Source organism: Balaenoptera acutorostrata, chromosome 10 (genome assembly GCF_949987535.1).
Source record: "Balaenoptera acutorostrata chromosome 10, mBalAcu1.1, whole genome shotgun sequence".
In the NCBI taxonomy this organism is placed as follows: Eukaryota; Metazoa; Chordata; class Mammalia; order Artiodactyla; family Balaenopteridae; genus Balaenoptera; species Balaenoptera acutorostrata.
This window is the reverse complement of record NC_080073.1, coordinates 38,283,098-38,293,796: the sequence shown is the minus strand read 5'-3', so window position 1 is coordinate 38,293,796 and position 10,699 is coordinate 38,283,098.

Here is a 10,699-nt window from a genome sequence, read left to right as displayed (position 1 = left end):
CCTCGTCACGGTCCTACTCCCTGCCCGCACACCTTCCATTCCTCCTCCTCTCACTGACAAGGAATGAGGTCCTCAGGCAGTGCCCTTCCCAAGTCACACCCAGCCTGCCTAATTCTCTCCAGGGTTTCTTGACTGTTTTGCAGGGTCGAGGATAAATCCCAGTTGTACCTCATCTCTGGGCCAGGCAGGAGCTGGGGGTAGGTGGGAGCGTGGGCATCATTGTCCTTTTTGCCCACTGCTGGCCTGGGTTCATCTTGCCACATTCAGCTGTGATACTCTGGTCCTGCTTCCTATGGTCAAAGTCCGTGTGCCAGGCAACTCCTCAGGTCCTCACATGCCCTGCAGCAGAGGTGTGACTCATGACCCCATTTTACAGATGGGGAAAGTGAGACTTTGAGAGTTTAAGTGACTTGCTTGCGAGGGAGCTCACAGGTAAGAAGGGGCTGAGGCCTGAACTGACCCTGGGTCAGGTCATCAACTGGGCTGGCTGACACCCCACACCTTCGATACAGATGGGAAGACTGCAGCCCTGAGGCCAAGAAAGAAAGATGCCTGGTGGCCTTGAGCACTGCAGCTGCGGTACTCAGTGCATGGTGTTCTTTCCGGAACTAGAGGACAAAGCCGAGGATTTCCTGAGGGTCGGACTCCAGATTGCAGGGAGCAGGTGTCTGCTGCTGGGGTTGGAGTACTAACGCTTCCAGGCCGCAGCTCAGATTTGCATCCAGTTATGTGCTCTTCACTAGGCCCTCCTATCTCCACTGTAAAGCAGCCCCCAGGGGCCTCTCTTTGTAGGGTGTCGTTAGCTGTTCCTCCCCTTTGGAGGGAAGTGGCCAAAGGGTTCTTTGTCAAGTGGCCCTTGAAGGCTGACCTTGGATGAGTGAGTACAGTGGCCACTGTCCAGAGCCCCCCAACTCCTTTGTTTCCCTAAGGGAGGGCATGGCAGGGGAGAGGAAGAAAGAGGGAGAGGAAGTGAAGGGGAGGCGATTGGGAGGAGGATAAGGAGGCTGAGGGGGAGGGAGGGGAGGAGAGAGGCAAGGAGGAGGAAGGTGAAGAGAGGAGAGGAAGAGGGAGGGGAGGGGAAGGGAGGAGGACACGCCAAGCTGACCCGAAGAGAGGCTAGAGGGAGGGGGAGGCAGGCCACAGGGGAGTCAGCGATGGCTGCAGGAGACAGATAAGGCTGGGGAGGAAGACGCGCTCCACTGAGGGGAGCGCAGGGATTAGGGGCTCCAAGGGCCTGTCCTGGGCCTGTGAGTGGAAACTCAGGAAGAAGGGAAGCTGCCCTAATGAGAAGGGAGGAGAGAGAAGAGTGATCCCACTTCAGGGGACCCATGTGTCCTTTGGGAACAATGAAAAAGGCCCCACCCCCACTCCACCCTGGCTGGCTGTGCAGTGAACTAAGGGGGGCCCAGGTCTCTGGCCCAGGCAGGGCAGCATGGAAGATCCCCTGAGCTCAGTGTTCTCCCCCAGTCAAAGAAGACAAGTCATGGCTATGGCCCATCATCCTCATGCCAACCTGACATGCCCGCACCCTGGCAGGCGTGCGTGCCAGCCCATGGCCGCAACAAGGACTGTCCCTGTCCTGGTGGAGTTTGGCTACGCTTCACACGTGTGTCCTCTACAGCTGTGTCCTCACGCACTCATGGCCATGCAGATCTCTGAGGGTTCCTATACTCTGCTTGGTGCCAGTGGCCTCTCACCTGGGGTAGGTGAAGGCATGCCCGTACCAGTCGGGCTGGGCCCAGTGCCAAGTGAGGGAAGAGCCCTGCATGGCATGCCGTCATTCTCAGGGCTAGATTCTGAGGACACCCCTGTCCTCAGCCCCTGAGGCAGGCCCCTTGTGGAGGCCCCTGGGCCCCCAGACCCCAAGCCGGAGGAGCCCAGGCCTGAGGGTCCCTGAGCTCGCACTCGTCGTGGGGCTGGGCCTGGAAACCAAGTCCCTCCTGGCCAGCGGAACACAGCTCTGTGTGGGTGGGGGTGGGCCTCTGGCCTTGCTTGCTGTGATGTGCCCAATTCCCAACCCATGTGGGCATGCAGCGGGCACTCACAGATGTCTGGGGTGCATGCATTCTGAGCTGTTAGAAGCTCAATCTCCCAGGGGCTTGGTGGGAAGGGGTCCCTCTTATAGGCCCTTCTATTTTTTATTTATTTATTTTTTAACATCTTTATTGGAGTATAATTGCTTAACAATGGTGTGTTAGTTTCTGCTTTATAACAAAGTGAATCAGCTAACATATACATATATCCTCATATCTCCTCCCTCTTGCGTCTCCCTCCCACCCTCCCTAACCCACCCCTCTAGGTGGTCACAAAGCACCGAGATGATCTCCCTGTGCGATGCAGCTGCTTCCCACTAGCTATTTTACATTTAGTAGTGTATATATTGTCAGTGCTACTCTCTCACTTCATCCCAGCTTACCCTTCCCCCTCCCTGTGTCCTTAAGTCCATTCTCTATGTCTGTGTCTTTATTCCTGTCCTGCCCCTAGGTTCTTCAGAGCCTTTTTTTTTTTTTAGATTCCATATATATGTGTTAGCATACAGTATTTGTTTTTCCCTTTCTGACTTACTTCAATCTGTATGACAGACTCTAGGTCCATCCACCTCACTACAAATAACTCAATTTCATTTCCTTTTATGGCTGAGCAATATTCCATTGTATATATGTGCCACATCTTCTTTATCCATTCATCTGTCGATGGACACTTAGGTTGCTTCCATGTCTTGGCTATTGTAAATAGAGCTGCAATGAACATTGTGGTACATGAGTCTTTTTGAATTATGGTTTCTCAGGGTATATGCCCAGTAGTGGGATTGCTGGGCCATATGGTAGTTCTATTTTAGTTTTTTAAGGAACCTCCATACTGTTCTCCATAGTGGCTGTATCAATTTACATTCTCACCAACAGTGCAAGAGGGTTCCCTTTTCTCCACACCCTCTCCAGCATTTACTGTTTGTATATTTTTGGATGATGGCCATTCTGACCGGTGTGAGATGATATCTCATTGTAGTTTTGATCTGCATTTCTCTAATGATTAATGATGTTGAGCATCCTTTCATGTGTTTGTTGGCAATCTGTAGATCTTCTTTGGAGAAATGTCTATTTAGGTCTTCTGCCCATTTTTGGATTGGGTTGTTTGTTTCTTTAATATTGAGCTGAATGAGCTGTTTATATATTTTGGAGATTAATCCTTTGTCCGTTGATTCGTTGGCAAATATTTTCTCCCATTCTGAGGGTTGTCTTTTTGTCTTGTTTATGGTTTCCTTTGCTGTGCAAAAGCTTTTAAGTTTCATTAGGTCCCATTTGTTTATTTTTGTTTTTATTTCCATTTCTCTAGGAGGTGGATCAAAAAGGATCTTGCTGTGATTTATGTCATAGAGTGTTCTGCCTATGTTTTCCTCTAAGAGTTTTATAGTGTCTGGCCTTACATTTAGGTCTTTAATCCATTTTGAGTTTATTTTTTTGTATGGTGTTAGGGAGTGCTCTAATTTCATTCTTTTACATGTAGCTCTCCAGTTTTCCCAACACCACTTATTGAAGAGGCTGTCTTTTCTGCTTTGTATATTCTTGCCTCCTTTATCAAAAATAAGGTGACCATATGTGCGTGGGTTTATCTCTGGGCTTTCTATCCTGTTCCATTGATTTATATTTCTGTTTTTATGCCAGTACCATACTGTCTTGATTACTGTAGCTTTGTAGTATAGTCTGAAGTCCAGGAGCCTGATTCCTCCAGCTCTGTTTTTCTTTCTCAAGATTGCTTTGGCTATTCAGGGTCTTTTGTGTTTCCATATGAATTGTGAAATTTTTGTTCTAGTTCTGTGAAAAATGCCATTGGTATTTTGATAGAGATTGCATTTAATCTGTAGATTGCTTTGGGTAGTATAGTCATTTTCACAATGTTGATTCTTCCAAACCAAGAACATGGTCTATCTCTCCATCTGTTTGTATCATCTTTAATTTCTTTCATCAGTGTCTTATAGTTCTCTGCATACAGGTCTTTGGTCTCCTTAGGTAGGTTTATTCCTAGGTATTTTATTCTTTTTGTTGCAGTGGTAAATGGGAATGTTTCCTTAATTTCTCTTTCAGATTTTTCATCATTAGTGTATAGGAATGGAAAAGATTTCTGTGCATTAATTTTGTATCCTGCTACTTAACCAAATTCATTGATTAGCTCTAGTAGTTTTCTCATAGCATCTTTAAGATTCTCTATGTATAGTATCATGTCATCTGCAAACAGTGACAGCTTACTTCTTCTTTTCTGATTTGGATTCCTTTTATTTCTTTTTCTTCTCTGACTGCTGAGGTTAAAACTTCCAAAACTATGTTGAATAATAGTGGGGAGAGTGGACAACCTTGTCTTTCCTGATCTTAGAGGAAATGGTTTCAGTTTTTCACCATTGAGAATGATGTTGGCTGTGGGTTTGTCATATATGGCCTTTATTATGTTGAGGTAAGTTCCCTCTATGCCTACTTTCTGGAGGGTTTTTTTCATAAATGGGTGTTGAATTTTGTCGAAAGCTTCTTCTGCATCTAGTGAGATGATCATATGGTTTTCCTCCTTCAGTTTGTTAATATGGTTTATCACATTGATTGATTTGCGTATATTGAAGAATCCTTGCATTCCTGGGATAAAACCCACTTGATCATGGTGTATGATCCTTTTAATGTGCTGTTGGATTCTGTTTGCTAGTATTTTGTTGAGGATTTTTGCATCTATGTTCATCAGTGATATTGGTCTAGGCCCTTTTAGAACTGTGAGGGACCTGCCTAAGGTGGCCTTGTCCCTGGGGGAGCCCATCTGCTGAGACCGAGAGTCAGGGAAGGGCTGCTTAGTGTCAGTCCCATGGGATGGAGATAGGACCTGCTGGTGGAGAGACTGGCTGCTGGGAGCAGCTGATGGAGATAAATTGTCCTGTCCTGGGTGGGGTCAGGGCTGGGTAAGGTGGCCTTGGGTCTGATGGAAGACTCAGGGTTGTCCAGGAAGTCGAGGAGGCCTCCTGCAGTGGATCTGTCTGGGCAGCAGGAACCCAGTTGTCCACAGCCTTCCAAGGTCACCTTCACCGGGGCTGAGAGTTTGGGGGAGGGGAGGGGCTGGCCCCCCCCCTGTTGCATGTGTGGAAGCTGAGGCTCTGCTGGGCCCTCAACTGCCTGGTGGGCCAAGCCCCATCCTGGGCAGGAAGTGGGTTTTCCTTGGTGTATTTGTCAAGTAGACCAAGACACTCCTGACAAAGACCTCAGGGTGAGAGGGCTGGCCTGCTAGAGGCTGGCCCCAGGCCTCATTTTTTTCTTTGTTCATTCATTCATTCATTCATTCCCATGCCTGCCCCTGGTGTCCCTTCCAGACTGCTATAAACTCCTCTCCACCCAGGGAGGCCAGGCCCTCCCCTCTGCCCTGGCATCTCTTTGCCCATGTCACTCTCCTTCTGCTACATTGGCCTATTGGCTGTTTCTTCAGGAAGACTCTGGACCTTTACTTTTGCTGGTATTTATTTATTTATTTATTCATTCATTTATTTATTCATTTACTTACTTATTTTTCCAATCTGGAACCCTCCTGCCCCAGGTGTCTGCATGGCCAGCAACTCTTGACATACAGTGCCAGTGCTTCGGGTGCCCTCTCCTCCTTGATTGCCCCTCTGAAGCTGTCCCCTGCCATTGTCTATTTCCATACAATCCTGGTTTGTTTCCTTCAGAGCCTAAACATACTTTGTTTGCTGGTTCATCTGTTTATCATCTGTCTCCCACAGGCTTTGGGAGCCCAAAGGAGAAGGCACCTCACCAAGCCCTCCCCAGAAGCCAGGTGCCAGCTGCTTTCCTTAGTGCTTTCCATGATTGCTCAAGTCCCTGGGGCTACTCAGTTCAGTGTAAGGCAGGACCTCTTCATGGGCCAGTAACAAGACTGTTGCTAGAGCAATGGGCTGCCCATTTCTGAGGGTCCCATATAAAGGTTTAAAGCTTTGGATCCAGGTTGTCAGAGGGAGAGCAGGTGGCCAGGACCCCAAGGACCCTACACACCCAGAAAGCAGGTTCCCCAAGCCCTGACTGGGCTAGGCCCTGTGGCTGAAGCCTGGAGAGGATGCACATGAAGATTGGCACCAAATCTGGGTACCTCCACCCCCAACATGATGGAGGTAAATGAGAGATGTCTGGAGCTGTAGTGGATGACAAGGAGGCTGGTGTAGCCTGAGTGATGCAGAATTTGGGGAGGGGGACAAGGCAGTGGGAGACGAGATGCTGGGAGAATCTATAATCCCTCTAGGACACCCACTGCCCTCTGTGGAGAAGAGGGGAGATGTGCTCCACAGGTTGCGGCGGGATGATGAGGGGGGGATGACTTCAGGGCCCAGTTCAGCCTCAGCTCACAGAGGGGCAATGCCAGAGCCTTTAATGCCACCCTGGTGCTGAATCCTGGGTGGGGAACCAGCATGGGGCCGTGGAACCCCACCCAGCAGTCGTGGCTCCTCTCCCCACCTACTCCACCGTCTTCTCTCTCCCTCTACATTCCCAGAGTCCTCAGGCTCCAAGAAGGGTCTTCCTGGTTACTGTCTAGGGATCAGTGGGCCTGGTGGGGGTGTGGCTGTGGGTGTCTCCAGTAGCCAAGTTCCTGAGTACCACCCCAGTCTCTGTTCTACTCAGCTACTACTCCAACAGCCCCCAGGGGAGGTGCTGGGAAAGGAGTCAGGGCCACAAGCCCCTCATTTTTTTGAGATGGAAGGGGGTCCTGTGGCTTGGAGAGAATGTGGCCCCATCTTTCCTTAGCTCCTTGGAGGTCCTGGGCCACTGGATAACCTCAGGGTCTCTTGGAAGGTCAAGTCCATAGATCCAAAGAGAAAGGATGGAGCGGGGCTGACTATGGCTTCCACCTGGTGGCTGAAAGAGGCAAAGCATCTGCTATTCCAATTCCCAGAAGGAGGTGGAGGGAAGGACACTCGTCAGGGTTGGGGGCAGAGGAACAGGTAAGACATGCACCCCCCACCCCCGCCCCGTCTCCCACTAGCATCATGGCCAGGAACCTGGGGCTTCACTTGCTTTGGATCAGAGCCTCCCTAGGTGCTATCTGACATGTGCCCACCAGAATATTCCAGAATGTCTTCAAAGCAGATCTAGCATCAGAGGTGGCCTGTTTGGCCTCCACTGTATTAAGGGAGGACCCAGGGCCTGAATGGCATCCAGGGCCATGCCTGATGGGTCTTAGTGGCAGAGAAAAGGGGGAGGAGTCGGAGCTGGGAAGGAAGCAGGGAGCAGGGGGAGCAGGGAGATGGGTGCAGCCCAGCCGAGCCCTGCCTGTCCTGTCCTTGCTTTACTCACAAATGCAGCTGGTTCTCTGTTTGCAAGACCTGAAGTGAGTCCCATGAGGCTCTCCAGCACCCTGAAGTGCCCTGCTTGTGTTGTAATAAACCCCCTCCCTGCTCCAGAATTGGGGGTGGGGTGGCTTGCTCAGGATCCACAGGCCTCGGCCAGCTGGTCTCAGCAGAGGGTCCTCGGGAAGGAACAGATTTCCCTTCCTGCTACTCCTCAATTCCCCACCACTCTGACTGCATCAAGGTGATGTCAAGGTCACCAAATCTATTGAAGGAATTATGGTGTGGCAGGCAAAGTTAAAACTGGATACCAAAAATGACCTTCTTAGAGTCCAAGGGAAAAAAAATCAGGTGCATCCCCTCAAGTGGACTTTCTTCTCCCTTTTTTCAACCTCCAGGAGGCACGTCCCACCCTGCCATCCTGCTCTCCTGGTCTCTCTCTCTCTACCTGCCACAGAACATGCTATTTCCCCAGTGGTACATTTCCTAAAATCTCAATGATTCAGTCGAGAATAACCTCCAAGAAAAGATGATGTTGAAATCACTGGATGATAACCTGGGGGAAAAAAATTAACTTGGCTCCCTACCTTACACCTTAAAACAAATACCAGGCACTTCCCTGGTGGTGCAGTGGATAAGAATCCACCTGCCAATGCAAGGGACACAGGTTGTTTTTTTTTTTGGGACACAGGTTTGATCCCTGGTTTGGGAGGATCCCACGTGCCGAGGAAGAACTAAGCCCGTACACCACAACTACTGAGCGTGTGCTCTAGAGCCCGTGCGCCACAACTACCGAGCTCGTGTGCTGCAACTACTGAAGCCCGCGCCTGACAACTACTGAAGCCCATGCACCTAGAGCCCATGCTCCGCAACTAGAGAAGCCACTGCAATGAGAAGCCCGCGCACCGCAACGAAGAGTAGCCCCCACTCACCACAACTAGAGAAAGCCCGTGCACAACAAAAAAGACCCAAAGCAGCCAAAAAAATAAAATTAAAATTAAAAAAACCAAAAAAACAAATACCAATTCCAGTTGGATCAAAGCTAGAAGGACTAAAGAATGAAGAACAAATTCCTAGAAGAAAACAAGGGGATTTTTGTACAGCTTTTATTTGATATGACCTTTTCTAAGTATAACAAAAAAGCAGAAAAGCCACAAGAGAAAAAGTTGGATACGTCTGACTACATAAAAATCAAACATTTCCATGTGGGGAAAAAAAAATCAAAGTTTAAAGACAACAAGCTGACGGAAAAAATTACAGATCATATATATATACAAATATATATATATGGGCCCCTATAAATCTAGAAGGAAAAGACCAACAATCCTAGTGAAAACTGCATGGACAGAAGAGAGGAACATATAGTCGCACAAAAGGAAATCCAAAAGACTCACCCACTGAAACCATGCTCAACTTCCTTCCTCTGAGAGAAATGCAAATTAAATAGGCACAGCTGTGAAAGGTTGATGCACATTTCTGGTAAGCACAGGGGAAAGCAGAAACTTGCAGTCTGTTGCTTGTTAGAGTATAAATTTTGTAACCTCCGTGAAAGCAATTTGGCAGTATCTATCAAAATTAAAAATGCACAGATCCTTTGGCCTAGCACTGACCACTTCTAGGAATTTATTCTACAGATAAACTCACACACATGTGAAATTACACCCCAGGGTGTTCGCTGTGTGATGTTTCTAAGAGTAATTGATTGGAAACAGCCTACCCTGAGGAGCCTGGCTGAGTAAATACGGAGCATCCTCACCATATATTCTATGCAGCTATTAAAATGATGAGGGCGAGGCAGTGCCACATGCAGTGATGTATGAACAAGGTATAGTATATGTATGGGATGTTAAACCCATGTTTTTTGGTTTTTGGGTTTTTTTTTAAGGCTTGGTATTTTTTTTATTGAAGTATAGTTGATTTACAATATTGTGTTAGTTTCAGGTGTACAGCAAAATGATTCAGATATATATATATATGTATTTCAGATTATTTTCCATTATAGGGTATTACAAGATATTGAATACTGTTCCCTGTGTTATACAGTAAATCCTTGTTGCTTATCTATTTTATGGATGTAACATAATGTTTTTTTAAAAGGAGAAGAGTAAGTGTTCTGGAACCCTGCTAGTACCCTCCAGACCTCTCAGCCCCCATTCCCCACCCCCTCGCCCTGTCCCATGAAGTTGAGCTGCATGGGTGGCATTCACTTGCCTCTGCCCTCTTGGTGTTAGGTCTGGACAGTGGGAGCCCAGCAGGAACTTAGCAGGCAGGAGGAGGGGGTCATGTTTATTCCCATGTCCATGTTTATTCCCCTCCCAGTCAATCCTCCTCTTGATTTTTCTGAACAGAGATCTGGTCACATCCCTCCTTGTTCAAAACATTCTGTGGCTCACCACTGCCCTCTGGATAGAAGCCAGATTCCCACCACAGACCATGGACCATGAGGCCCCACCATGGCTTTTGAGGGTCTGCTCCTGCCAGCTGTCCATTCTCTATACTTCCAAACCTCTCCCAGGCCCTGGTCTCAGCATAGTTCCCTCTGCCTTCAACGCTCCTCCCTGCCCCAGGGGACAGCCTCAAAGGACCTCCTTGTCTTCCCCTGACTGCTGTGCTCCTGCCCTGAAAGCAGGGAGCACTCTTCCCTGCATCCTACCTGTGCTCCTGGAATGCAGTTTGGCTAAATGGACAGAGGTTCCCCAAGGTTCTTGGCCTCTGAAACTCTTCGGAGTCTGTTCTGCTGCAGGGCCCAGCTCTGGTCCTTCCAGATTTAGGGAAGAAGGTGGCCTGCTTGACTCACCGCTGGGAGGCTGGACCAAAAGAGGCCAGGGAAGACCCAGGGGACTGGAGACCAAGGCTCAAGGGAGAGGCCTGGTAGGACAGGCTATTGGTTGGGGCAGGGTAGGAATAGGACTGTGTACAATCAGTAAAAAGCCATGTTTTAAAAAATAACTCTGCTTTCAGCCGTGGTGAAACAATATAATAAATATGAGAAATAAATCTCGTTACCATGTAATGAGCTGCCTTATTAATGTGTTAAACTTGTAAGAAATGCTTAAGTGTATAATTGGCACCTAATGAGGGTGCCAATTAGGAATCGTTATACATTTCTTTAAAAAAAATCCTAATTGGCAGGGGGGCATTTCAATCAATGCCACAGAATTAGCTCCACAGGGACCCCGTCCTGGAGGTGCATCTGGAAGCTGTACCTGCAGGGCCACACATTGGTGGCTAGCCCCACTGGAGCCCACAGCAAGGTCAGGGCCACCTGGGTTCGATGTGCCCCCAACCCACCAGGGACCAGGACTCAGTTTCTCCTGGGCCACCAAATCCTGCTACTGATTAAAGCCCATCTGAAATGGTGTTTCATCAGGAGGTTTCCCTGTTGCTCCAGCCAGATGGGGG